We start from the raw sequence: 14,244 nt of genomic DNA on the forward strand, positions 1-14,244 counted from the left end.
AACAACCAGCACAACAAAGAAGATAATTCTAACAACATTTTAAAAGCTCTTCCATAGACTCCTGGGCTTTTTGGCTTTCTGGGCACATAGCATGAGGAAAGGGGAGGATTTTGTCCTTTTGGTGAAACCTCTTGCCAGAGAGGACTTGTAACATGGAAAATTATGTTATTTATGGAATGATATGTGCTTTGTATTACACATACAGAATCTGGGGGAGAATGCATTTGGGAAGGACTCTGAGTTCCCCTTTACAAGGTGTTTATTCCAAGAATTTCTGGGTGACCCTTTTGGGTAGCTAAAATAAAACACAAACTTAAACCATTTAAATTTCTCTCCCACTTGTACTGAGTCAGCTCTCCTAATTCAGTGTGCATTTGTGCAAATGTGCACACATCCATACACATTGCTGTATGTATACACATATATTGTACCAAGCTGGCCAATGCAATATTTATGTTTGTACTTTGAGCTGCCTAAGATTTTGTCATAAAATCTAAGCCTGCTGTAGGGGAGAGAGCACATAAAACTTTCATGACTAGTATAAAAAATACAAAATGTTATCATTAATATTTAATAAAATTTGCAGCACTCAATGAGCAAAATCAATGTTTTTTAATTAAGTTATTCATTTGTAATACGAGCTGTACATTGTTGTGTGTTAGCATGGAATTTAGTAGGTTGAACTTAAAATAAATAAATAAATAAATCTAATGTTATAGCCCTTGGGGTGACGGTATTAGTAATAAAACTCTTAATTGGTTGCCTTGCTTTGATAAGCAAACAGGGTTTCTTCAGTGACAACATCTTGTATTCCAAGGTGCTATATGAGTCTGAAGTTGGATGCTGGCCAAGGTGTTTAAAAAGATGAATTGCAGCTCAGAGTATTTATAACAGGTATCTCCATGCTCCTAGCATATTGTCTGTTCGCATCAGGTCTCTTTAATAAGAAATGGGGACAGCTGAGGGGTGGAAGTTTATATAACATGAGTAGGTTTTTTAACCAAGGTTTTAGAGCCATCATATGTTAAAGAAATTAGAAATAAACCAAAGGCTTATTCATCTCTCCACCTCTACCTTACTGTGACACTCATTTTTCCCACCTGTTGTCTCTGTCCAGTTCTCCTTTCCTCATTGTTGATTTTCACACTCTCACTCCTTAGTCTGGCCTTCTTTCTGAGGGTGTAGAGGAAACAGTTTCCTAGAGCATTGTACTGGGTGGTACAATGTTTTTTCCTTATAACCATTCAAAATACAGGTTTGGTTGGCATGATTTTAACCCAGCCTCTGTATAGCCCCTAAACTAACTTGATTGAACTGCTCATGGATATGGCATATTCAAAACCATACCACTGTATTTAAAATACACTTTACCCATATTGCAGGGGAAAGAAAATACCTTCCCTGTACTATACAGAGGTGTCCTTACTAGTTGTTAAACATGAGTTGAAAACTGACTAAAGACTTCTGACACAGGCTTTTCAAGGGTTGAAGGAGGAAAGGGCATTTTATTCCATCAACCATAATTATTAGAAAAACACAAATTATTGGTATAATTTATAAATGCAAAAAATTTAGACCCATTTTATTATACACTAGAGGCCGGATGCATGAAATTCATGCAATGTTCTTGGCCCTGGCCCCCGCCTGCTGCCACTGCCATGGCCGGGGGCATCTGCCGCCTCTGCTGCAGCCCCTGCCTGCTGTAACTTTGTCTAGAAGGAAGGATGTCCAAAAGGACATCCAGTATACTTAGCATATTATGCTTTTACCAGTATTATTATATATTAGTGTTAATTAAATATAAAATCTACCTAGTGGGGGCATTATGAAATCCCTGAAGGCTCAATGTGAACAAAATAACTTAGAATGAATAAAAAACAATATACATTGCTATGATGTGGTGTGTAGAATTTGGAATTAACTTCATAACTTCTAAGGAGTAAGCAAAATGGGACATGAATCTGGATAAATGCTCTAAATTCACTAATAATATGAAATTAAAAGTGTGAGGGACAATTTTGATTTATGAGGGAAGCCACAAAAAATTTTGGTTTGCTTTAAAAATCTCAAGAAATAAATATCAGATGAAAACTGGATTTAATTAGCATAGATCAAAGATGATTTCCTGATCAAAATGATCAAGAATAGTTAATATAGACCCTCGGAGGTTTAGGATAATGTGGGGAGAAAGTGTGCTAGCTTACAGTTTGCTCAGCTTTTTTTGTTGTTTATTGAAATGTGTCAACTTTATTGCTAATGTTTCACTGAAGGTTCGTTCTTCATTTCTTCAATATAGAATTCAATTTAAAATAAAACCTGATATTCCATCTCAAAGTTTCAATTCCCACCAGAAGTATAATTCAATTAAGTTCCAAATATTTCTTTTAAAAATACAAAATAAAATCATTCTTTCTACATATGCTATTTCTGCTCAGTTCCAAAAGGATAAAAAACTGTGTTTGTTTAGTTTTGGTTCATCTATCACTTTGTACATTTTTATGGATTTTTATGTGTAATCACATTTTCAGAGGGGATTTTTATAAAGTCTGCTCCATTTCTGCAGTTATTATCTTTCAGCCTTAAAATTATAAAAATTGATACACAATCTTTGGTTTCTCTCTCCTTGGAAAAGTGATAGGTAGCCATTCATCATTCACTGTGACAAGGAAAGCTCACTTTGTTTACTGTAGTGAAAGATGACTTTTACTCCTGCTTCCCCTCTTCTCCCTTCTTACTAACAATGGTGGTGATGATGATCTTAGTGGTTCTGATGTGTGTGTTGGAGTGGGAGGTTGGGGATAGCATCTTATTTCTAAGCCTCAGAAATAATCTGCATCTTTCTTCTAAAAGCTCAATAAAATGGGTCATTTTAAAGGAATTTATAAAAGAACTCAGACTTCCATCTGCCTATCCTGTTGAAGCCACTCTCCATACATTTCTCCCACCTGCCTCTCTCTACCAATTTGCTCTTTACGAGATGATGGCTCTATCACACATAAAATTCTGCCTTTTTCACTTAACTATATGACAGCCGCTCTCTGTGGTTCTGGGGCAGATTTAATGGTGCATTTATATTCCTTTCAAACTTGAACACAGCAAGAGAAAACCTACCCACAGGGATCATAAGTACTGGTGGCATTTGTGGAGATCTGAAAGCTTTGCATATGGTGTTCTATTTACCAGAGCCATTCCAAAGTGTTATAATTAATACACAATTGTGCTTTCCAGGTGTCAGCTGGGCATGGGTGAGGTTAAGAATCATTTTTATGCTTTTGTTGAGGCTCATTTTAATCTCTGTTGGAGCAAAGGGCCATAAAAAAAAAACTTAACATATGGGGTGGACAAAAGTGGGTTTATAATTTAATACAATTAAATAATACAATAATTTGTAAATAATAAAATAAGAATAAACTCTGTGTTTCATGTACTCACAACTGTAAACCTACTTTTGCCCACCAATGAAGGAAGAGGAAGACAAGGAGCAAACACTTCCTGTGGGTGCACCGGTTCCCTTTAATGAAACCTCGAGTCTAAGCTCCTCTATAGTACTGTCTGCTCACCTTCACAACTCTGAGGTCCAGGCTTCTTTCCCCTCTTTGAGTCGATGGTACATGAAGATCTTTTTTTTTAATATATTTTATTGGTTTTTTACAGAGAGGAAGGGAGAGGGATAGAGAGTAAGAAACATCGATGAGAGAGAAACATCGATTCAGGTGCCTCCTGCACATCTCCCCACTGGGGATGTGCCCGCAACCAAGGTGCATGGCCTTGACCAGAATCGAACCTGGGACCTTTCAGTCCGCAGGCCAACGCTCTATCCACTGAGCCAAACCGGTTAGGGCGGTACATGAAGATCTTGTAGGCAAATGTCCAATGAGCCTTCCTAGACCAGAATCTTGCCCTAAAAGCACCTTCTGCAGTTGTACAGATGTACTCAATTTTGGTCGAGTTTCCTCAGGATGGTGGTGTGTGCTGACCAGGCTTTCCTTTTCATGGGTGAGTGGAGAATTTTCTGAGTAACAATACATAACCACTTGTGGAGGAGAAAGTGTCTGTTTCCAATTAGAATTGAAATCACATAATTGTTTATGACAGAAAGCATGATTTCTTTTTCTACAAACACACAGATGAAAGCAGCTTTGTCCCAGCATCTCCGTGTCTCTTTCAAGCTCTAGGTGAAGACCAGGGTCAGGGGAAATGAAGAGCTACGACCGCATTGCCGCTGAGTCCCTCACACACATTGTCTGGAAAAATAAACAAAGATTGTTATCCTTTACTTTTCACATGTCTAACTCCCAGGCCTATCCCACATCCGTTTTGTTTTTGCAAGCATGCACCAGGGGCCATTAATTACTTGTTTCTCTATATCCAGGGGAATAACTGGGGAAATTGTACCCACAGGTAGATATCCGTTAGGTAATCAAATGAAAACAGTTAATTCTAAGCCAGCACAGTGATGTTCTTCCTTATAATGGAAGGTAAACACTGTGCCACTTTTCTCACACAGCTGAACATTTTGAAAAGAGGCTGGCAAATCCAACTCCGTGCATCTATCAAGGACAGAAAAATGATGCTGGCTGCTCCTCTCTCTCCCCTAGTACCCACCCCTCAACATTTTTCATTGCCGGGGTTCTTGTTCCAGCATTAAGGAGGGTTCAGCAATCTGCAAAAGGGGTTGTGTGTAACTTAATAAAGAGTCCAGAGATGAAATATAATTTTGAAAGGCATTTGGGGGTCAGAGGAGCCTGGTTAAAGAAACTAAGGTCTCCTCATCTCAGGACCCCATGCTTTTTATTAACACAAATTGTCCTGAGGCGAGGTGGAGATATACGCTTCAAAGAGTAGGGTTTCGTATACAGAGTCCATTGTCGGACTGGAAGAATCAGGCTATGGCTGTTCAGGTGTTTGGCCAGTAGGAAGCAATAACATGTAGATTAAGATGCCCTGAGCTGTCTGGCAGCTAGCAATCAATTTAATGCATCATTTTCAGGTTTGGGGAAATGACCTCAGCCATTCCCAACAGGTAGCAACATATATGACTCAGCCCTTGTTGAGTCCCCAAGTTCCATCAACCTTTTGATGAAACTCTTGCAATTATGACATGCTGAAATTGGCTCCCGGTATTTCATATCTACAAAAGAAGCCATACTACACACTGGCTAATGCTACCTGGTTAAACCCAAACTCAAACTGAACTGGAACTTCACTTTGGCCTATCCACTTAAAAAGGGGAATTAAATTGGATAGAGCTGAATTGTTGCGAATCTCCTTCTTGACATGGTTCTTACCATAGATTTTCAGCATTGTCCATAAAATATGGTATTGAATTTACCAATACTTTGCCAGGAAGCCCAGCATTGAAACCATCCTAAATGGATAGATGGCAATTCTGTTTTTTAAAGTTCTCTAGGAAAAGGGTCCATGGGACAACTGTTTAAATCATTTGATACTGAGTTCAGGAATCTCTCCTTCTGCCTGATCTGAATTCCTTCCAATTAAACGAAATCCCCACTATTTCATGTCCCATTCGGCCTTCTACATGCAAATAAATGCTGCTTCTCTCCAACTCTCCTTCAATATCTATAATCATTTTCCTAAGCCTTCTCCAGGTTGAATGTTTCCAATGTTTTCAAACAGTTGTTCTGCCCCCTCCCACCTGCCACCCCACCAACCCCACACATTTTGTGGACTCTCTTGTCTAGCCACAGAGATGACCATCTTCATAATTAGAAAAACTGACATCTAACCTCCTGAGAAATATGACACAGAATAAACTCAAGCAGTTCAATTTCATTTTTAAATTCATTTGGCAAATATTTATTCAGCCTGCTATGTAGAAAATGTGCTCAATCTAATGGGAGTCAGGAAGGGTGCGATAAGGTTCCTATCATCAAGGACCGTAAATCTTGAGTCTGTGAATAGCTAAATAAAAGAACATGGTCATGAGTCCAGCAGTAGAATAAGGAAAGGCAGGTCCCTGTTCATTGAAGAAAGATTGGTCTCTTATAAATTCCATGGAGACCTTCAGGGACTAGGCATACCAGGGAGGATAAAGATGGGGTTGGGGTTTGGGAAGCGTTATTTTTTTCCATGCCTACTGGTAATGGGACACAAGCTGTGGTTTCTCCGGTCTTATCTTACAAGTAGGTGGAAAGGTAGGCGCACTTGCATTTTAGGCCTGCATAGTCCAAACAAATAGACAATTGGGGCAATAGGTGTACTCTAGAAATTCTTGAGTCTCATTTCTTAGGATGGTCAAATAAAGGAGGATTCCAAGGAGCACATCTCCTTATCCACATCCTTTTACAAACTGTGATTCTAGCCTGAACCTGCACAGGACGGCCCAGTTTCTGAAGCATGAAGAGCAGACTGGGGGAAAATAAAGGAAGACCTATAAGATTACACATCCCTGACATTACCATCTTCAGAGGAGCTGCAACCGGGCCAGAACCAGCAGAAGTAGAAATAGGTCTCCGAGAGGGATGTGAGGGAACAGATGCCTTGGGAGAGGAGGAAATGACATTTGCTTCTGACCCCACAGACGAGGATCTGAATAACACCTCCTGTCCAAACAAAGGGTGACTGCCAGGGAAGAAATGTGGACAAAGCAGCATGTCTTTGGGGCCTGACAGGGCTGTGTGGCTGGCTGTTCAGGACCCACAGAGGACACTCACACAACACCAGTTTAAGCACAGTACTTCTGATGTTTGCACTTAAATTGGGTGATGATTTTTGGTTTAAGATCTATAGACAGATTTTTTTTTTTTTTGCATCGTGTTAAGGAAGATTACTTTTGATCCCCTTTTACCTAAAGTTTTTTTTTTTTACACCTGTTTATGGAATCTCTGAATTAATAGATTACCAAATATAAACATCCTTACCTCTTGATGGCAAACCATACGAATTTCTTGAGTTATGATTCCTTTATTCTATATCAAGTGTGATTTCCTGTGACTTTACTTAGAATATTTTTACATCTCTCCTCATAAGGAAAATGTCTTTAATTTCCTTCCTTCTCTTTCAGATTTTGATAGTAGAATATGCTAATTTCACCACATAAACTGGTTATATGTTACATTTTTCTATTTTTGGAACAAATTATATTGTAGGGACTGATTGGTTCTTTTTTAAATAACTTTCTTTTTTTTTAATTTTGTGTTGAATTTATTGGAGTGATGTTGGTTAATACATTTATGTAGTTTCAAGTGTAGAATTCTATAATACATCATCTGTATATTGTATTGTGTGTTCACTACCCAAAGTCAAGTCTCCTTCTATCACCATTTATCCCCCCTTTTCTCTCTTCCACCTCTCCCCACCCCCTTTTGTTCTGGAAATCACCATACTGTTGTCTGTGTTTATGAATTTGTATGGTTTGTTGTGTTGTTTTGTTTTGTTTTGTTTCGTTTTTGCTTAACCCCTTCATCTTTTTCAGCCAACCCATCCCTCTCCTCTCTGAAAACTGTCATTCTGTTCTCTATATCTGTGGGTCTGTTTCTATTTTGTTTGCTTGTTTATTTTGTTCATTTGATTCCATTGGTTCTTAAAAGCTTGATTTTGTTAAAAGGTGGAGCGTTTAAGAAATAAAAACCTCACCAGTAAAACTGATATTTGAGTCTAGGAAGGATATTTTTCCTACTTATTTCTTGGTTTCATTCTTTTTTCAGGTCCACTGATGTAAAATTAACAAATATAATTGCAAGATATTTAAAGTGTACAATGTGGTGATTTGTTATACATATATATTGCGAAAGGGTCCCCCACATTGAATTATTTAATACAGCCATCACCTCACCTATTTCCTTTTTTAAATGCTAAATAATATACTTTTGTGTGTATATATTACATCTCTTTTATCTATGTATCCATCAACAAACTCTTGGGGTGTTTCCGTACCTTGGATATTGTGAACAATGCTGCTATAACTGTGACAGTATAGATATCTTTTCGAGATAATGACTTTGTTTCCTTTGGATATGTACCCAGAGGAGGGATTGTCAGATCATATGATAGTTCCATTTTTAATTTTTTGAGGAACCTCCATAATGTTTTCCATAGCGATTATACCAGATTACATTCCTACCAACAGCACACCTTTTCTCTACATCCATGCCAGCATGTTATCTCATCTTTGGATAACAAATATTTCAACAGGCATGAGCAATACCTCATTGTGGTTTTGATTAGCATTTTCCTGATGATTAGTAATGTTGAGCACTTTTGTATTTACCTTTTGGTCATGTGTATGTCTTCTTTTGAAAAACATATCTATTTAGGTCCTCTGCTCATTTTTTATTGTTTTTATTTATGTATGTATTTATTTTGCCATCAAATTGTATGTGTTTCTTTATATTTTGGATAGTAAATCCTTACCAAATAAGTGGTTTGCAAATATGTTCTCCTATTCTGTAGATTACCTTTCATTTGGTTTCCCTTGCTGTGTGGAAGCTTTTAAATTTAATGAAGCCCCTTTTGTTCATTTTTGCCTGTTGCCTTTCTTCTTGTCAAATTAAAAAAAATATTGCCAATCAAAGTCTTGAAGACCTTACCACCTGTTTTCTTCTAGGAGGTTTACAGTTCGCAGTCTTAAACTTAAGTTTTTAATCACTTTGAGTTGGATTTTTGTGTTTGGTGTCAGATAAGGTCCAGTTTCATTCTTTTGCATGTGGCTGTTAATGGTTTTCATTGCTGTGCAGAAGCTTTAGTTTGATGTAGTCCCATTTGTTGATTTTTGCTTTTGTTGCCTGTGTGCCTTTCTTGATTTGCTTTTCTTCCCCAAATAATCAGTTCATTGGTTTCTGAATTAATTTTTGTTTTTCCTTTCTATAATTATCTTTTATAGCCTTCTGTTTTATCATCTTTTTGTTACTCTCAGAGATATAATGCTTATTTTCACTCATTATTTAATAAATCTACTCCATTTGCAAATTTTATATGTTCTTTTTAACACTTTTATTCTCTAATAGTTTGTAAATATTTTATCTTTAAGAATATTTAGTGGGGACATTTTGCATTGTTTTGTTTTAGATTTCCAACTGATTTGGTATGTTTGCTTAAATTAAATTTTTCATTATTTTCTGGTTTTATTGCATTATAGGCAGAATCTATGACCTTTAAATTTTATTTTTTAAATGAATTTTAAATTTTTTGATAATGTATTTATTGGATCAAGGTTTTTGCTACAATTCCATAATGGTTGCCTTATATAATACAAAGTTGAGTAGGTGTACTTATTCAATTATATCTATGTTATGATATTTAAATCATACCTCCTTGCCTTTTTTTTTTATTCTTCACCTGACAAAAACTCTCTGAGAGAGATGTAATTTTCACAGAATTTTGTTTTGTCCATTTCTCTTATTTCTAATTTTTTTATTTATTGAGATGCTACCTGAATTGTCATCTGTGTGTTTGAAAATTTCTTTGAGGATTTTTAACTTTTAATAATGAAAATGAGGCTATTTCTTATTTAATGTTTTTTGTCCTGAGTTCAGATTTGGCTTGAAGTATTATTTTCACCTCTGCTTCTTTTTATTTGTGGATGCCTGGTATATATTAGCTCATCTTTCATTTCTTTTTTTTTCTTTTAAACATTTATCTGTCCTTTTGTTTCCCTTAAAAGCAGTTTATTGTTGGATTTTGTTTTTAACAGATTCTCAGAGTCTTCATTTTTAAAGGGGATCTCAAATTTTGCTCAAAATTGATTTTCTGTCTGAAGCAAAATGTTTGAACAAACTCCTATTGTGTTATTTTATACATTCCATGTTTTTGTGCCTTATTCTTTCATAATTTTCTGCTTTTTTGCTTTTATTTTTTTTCAGTGATAGGGGCGGTACATTACTGGAAGGTAGACAAGCTTTATTTACTATACTGGCATGATTCAGGAACTATTATTTTAGTTTCTTCCCATGTATAATGAGAAATTTATAGTGCTTTTTATTTTTCTCACTTTCTGACTAATCTTTGTGGGATATAGAATTCCACACCCTGATAATTACTCATTTATAACTTTTATTTTAAAATTGTTAATTGTTACAACAAATATATATTTTTTCTTTCAAAAATTATTATTTTTAAATTTATTTTTACAAAGGGAGGTAAAAAGAGGAAGAGACAAAGAGAAGCATTGATGTGAGAGCAAAACATCAATTGGCTACCTCCTGCACACCCGGTATCACGCATCAAGCCCACAGCCCAGGCATGTGCCCTGACCAGGAATCGAACTGGCAATCTTTCAGTGCACAGAACAATGCCCAACCAAGTGAGCCACACCAGCCAAGGCTCAAAAATTATTGTTAACATTCATACTTAATTTTGCAACTTTATAACTATTATTTCAATGTATTTAATGGGTTTAACTTGTTGAATTGCTCACCACAGTCTGTTCATACCTTGACTTTCCCATGCTGAATTTCTTGTCTTAGATTCATCTTACTTATAACTAGAATATATTTGCATAAATTTTTAGAACTGGTACATGGATGATATATTTTCAGAGACCTTGCATATCCAAGATGACTTACTATTACTTTAAAATCTGAAAGCCATCTGGCTATGTACAGAATTCATGAGTAACCACTTATCCCTTCAGAAAAAAAAGTTCTACTTTATTTTTTCCTAGAATTTGCATTTGAGAAAGAGAAATCTGAGCAAAAGAGGCTTTCTTTTATTAGAATAGCAAATATTCCAAACCACTGCCCAAATATTAGTTAAATTAGACAAAGGTAAGTCCATCATCCACATTAAACATAATTAAAATTTTTTATATATATTTTAGTTCTGTTTATTTTTTAAGGAAGTAAAAATGTTAAGAGTTAGATAAATTTTCAATCTGATTTTTTATTGCAATATAATCCTTTAGTCTTGACATTCTATTTTTTGAAAATATATGTTTATTGATTTCAGAGAGGAAGGGAGAGGGAGAGAGAGATAGAAACATCAATAATGAAAATCATGATTGGCTGCCTCCTACATGCCCCCTATTGGGGATCAGGCCTGCAACCTGGGCATGTGCCCTTGATCAGAATCAAACCTGGGACCCTTCAGTTCACAGGCCAAAGCTCTATGCAATGACCAAACCAGCTAGCCCTAGTCTTGACATTTTAAAAATTTCAGTATGTGTCCCTTTACCCTCAATATTCTTTTCTGGAACACAGATGAATATTTTTCTGTTGACTCATTTTTCTTAGTTCAAAAAAATGTTAACCTAATTTTTTGGTCCATTTTAAGATGCCACAAAATGTAATATACATACATCATTGATTTATTCATATACTAGAGGCCCGGTGCACAAAATTTGTGCATGGGGGTGGAGGGCGTCTCTCAGCCTGGCCTGCAATGACACAAGAGTTCCATGGCCGGCCTGGCCATAGGCCCTCCACAGCCAGGTGCAGAACACTTGCCTCGTTGGTATGGCAATGAAGCAAGCATTCCGCCAGGCCGCTCACACTGCCTGCTCTCAGCAGCTGCCCCCCTGGGACTGGGGGACTCCAGCAGGGCTGAGAGGACTGGGCACCATCATCTTTGTGATGGAGTGACAGCTAATTTGCATATTACCTTTTTATTAGATAGGATAATTGAATTATGTGTATATCTAATATACACACATAATATGTGATACATATATACGTGTGTGTGTGTGTGTGTATCTATATATACATATATATATACTAGTGGCCCAGTGCACGAAATTCGTGCGGGGGGGGGGGGCTCCCTCAGCCCAGCCTGCACCCTCTCTAATCAGGGAACCCTTGGGGGATGTCCGACTGCTGGTTTAGGCTCGATCCCTGGGATCCCCCTAACTGGCATCCGGACATCCCTCTTGCAATCTGGGACCACTGGCTCCTAACTGCTCACCTGCCTGCAGACCTGATCTCCCTAACTGCTCTCCCTGCTGGTCTGACCCCTCTAACTGCTCTCCCCTGCCAGCCTGATTGTCCTAACTGCTCTCCCCTGCCAGCCTGATTGTCCTAACTGCTCTCCCCTGCTGGCTTGATCCCCCTAACTGCTCTCCCCTGCCAGCCTGATCGCCCCTAACCACCTCTGCCTCGGCCCTGCCACCATGGCTTTGACCAAAAGGACATCCAGAAAGCTGTCTGGAAGTTGTTTGTTCTAATTAGCACATTACCCTTTTATTAGTATAGATTGATTTCAGAGAGGGAGGGAGATAGAAACATCAATGATGAGAATCATTGACTGACTGCCTCCTGCACAGCCCACACTGGGGATCAAACCCATAACCCAGGCATGTGCCCTGACCAGGAATTGAACTCTGGGCCCTTCAGTCCTCAGGCAAAGGCTCTATCCATTGAGCAACACTGGCCATGGATACACTTTCCCTTTCCACTGGGACGTGTTCTGTTTGCTGGAGCTGAAACACTGAAGTTGTCTCACTGGGGCAGAGTGGGGTGCAGTGGGTTGGAGTAGGTGAAGCCCCCTGAAAGCTGGAGAGGGGCCTTGTTTAACAGCCAGATTATTTCATGGCTGTGCTGCCTCACAGTTGAATGGCCACACTGTTGGGCTGTGCTATTGTCAGTGGGAGTTTACACAACTGAACTGTCTGCACGGATAGCTTCCTCGTCACCACACCCCCAAGCTGGGGGTTCTTCCTAGGGTTGAAGTGACACTGACCACCCTTGGTTGGTAGCCCAATCGGTCACTTTGGAAAGAGAAGTGGGGAATCCTGATTTTACGTGAATGCTCCAATTCCTTAAGTTGGCAACTAATGCGAACTTCAGATGTTTGGGCCAAACTGGAGAGGTGGTCAGGTCTGGTGTCCAGGCCACTGGGACCCTAGGCGTCTGGGCAGGTGAAGGGGTTAGGGGTACGCTTGGGTAATTCTGATGTCACCCCACTTGGTTTTTTGGTTTTTTTTCCCCACTGATCACAATTTATTATAATCTGTTGGCAGCATAGATAGATATTAGTTACCAGAACTATGTCTTCATAGAAGTGGACAGTATGTAGCCATTCTATGGGGAACTGTGTGCACTTAAGCATCAGCATGATCTTTCAGTTTCTTTTTTTTGTTGTTGTTAATGAAAATAAGCTTTATTACATCAAGTAATAAATACATACAAAGATGCAAACACTATTAGTCACTGTCTTCCAGATGTTTGGATCCACTGATGGGAAAGGTGGAACTGAAATGTACATACATCCTTAGGGGAATTTTCAGGGGTCCTTGTCGGGTGAGGTTCAATAAATTGCTCTTTCTTCTGTATTTATAATTTGTGCATTTTAAAGATTGGCTTCAAAGTACTAATAGTCATGCAAATGCTTAAGCAAAAAAAAAGGTTACATTGAAAAGAATTTATACTGTGTGGTGAATGGGCACTGGCTACTAAAGTGCTGCCTCAGGACTCACTGAAACAAACCCTCAGAGTTGGATCAGCTCAGAAGAGAAACATAAAGAACCATGTGAGTAACAGAAATGTATCCAGAAGAGAAACACGTATCTGGGAGGCCAACTACAGTTTGCTGTGATAGGTAACTGACATGCATCATGTAAATCAATGCTTAAAAAAAACACACAAAATGCCCTAGGTAGTTCCTAACTAATATGTAAATCTAATAACTGCAAAAATCTCTTCTCCATCTCAGAGATGGGAGGTTCAGAGCCTGATGAACCACGGGAGGGGCACGGGGAGGAGAAACCAAGCTGTTAAAATTATGAAACCAAGTTTCATCTGAAGGGGTGCAAGCATGAGCTGTCACTTCTTGGAAGAAGAGGGAAAGCCTTTCACGCTGACTTAGGGGCTAGGACATGGTGTTCTGCTCCATCTCATCCAAGCACTCGTGAACCAGCCCTGTAGTGTGGATGATGCCTCGTTTCAGTCTCTCCATCGCACTCTTGCTGCCCGCTTATGTGAGTCAGATCTCCTTCCCTAGTTCTTCGATGATGACCAGGAGCTCAGCATATTTGTTCTGGGGCACCTGGCTGTTCTCTGTTCCCTGCGTGTTAGAGATGGTGGTCCTAGTCACTCAGCAGCTGGCGGTACTGGGAAGACGTTGCCATGCTGGTGGAAGATGGGTGAACACTCCCAGAGGCTTTGATGGAGGTGGCGGACATGTGCATGGTCAAGTTCGGTTTGTAAGACATCCCCCCCCACCCCCCGCCTCCTGCTGCAGGGCACAGGCAGGGGTCCGGGGGTACCAGCTGGCCTGCACCCGGGCTCTCTCTGCCCCTGATCGCCATGGCGATCATGGGGTAGCAGGCCAGCCAGCACCCACAGCCCCCGGGAG

At 38.9% G+C, this 14,244-nt stretch overlaps 1 protein-coding gene and 1 pseudogene across 3 annotated transcripts in view; one reads left to right on the forward strand and one right to left on the reverse strand.

Annotated features, from left to right (window-relative positions):
* CELF2 (CUGBP Elav-like family member 2) overlaps window positions 1–14,244 on the forward strand; it is a gene marked incomplete at its 5' end in the record, with an annotated part of 552,657 nt that overhangs the window by 75,529 nt on the left and 462,884 nt on the right. The gene's annotated exons all lie outside the window — the stretch shown is intronic.
* Window positions 13,759–14,101, reverse strand: LOC308529737 (cyclin-dependent kinase 2-associated protein 1-like; annotated as a pseudogene). Its single transcript has one exon. The product of its transcript is annotated as a cyclin-dependent kinase 2-associated protein 1-like (transcript).

The sequence above is a fragment of the Myotis nattereri genome (assembly GCF_964212035.1).
Source record: "Myotis nattereri genome assembly, chromosome: 1".
NCBI classification, from domain to species: Eukaryota; Metazoa; Chordata; class Mammalia; order Chiroptera; family Vespertilionidae; genus Myotis; species Myotis nattereri.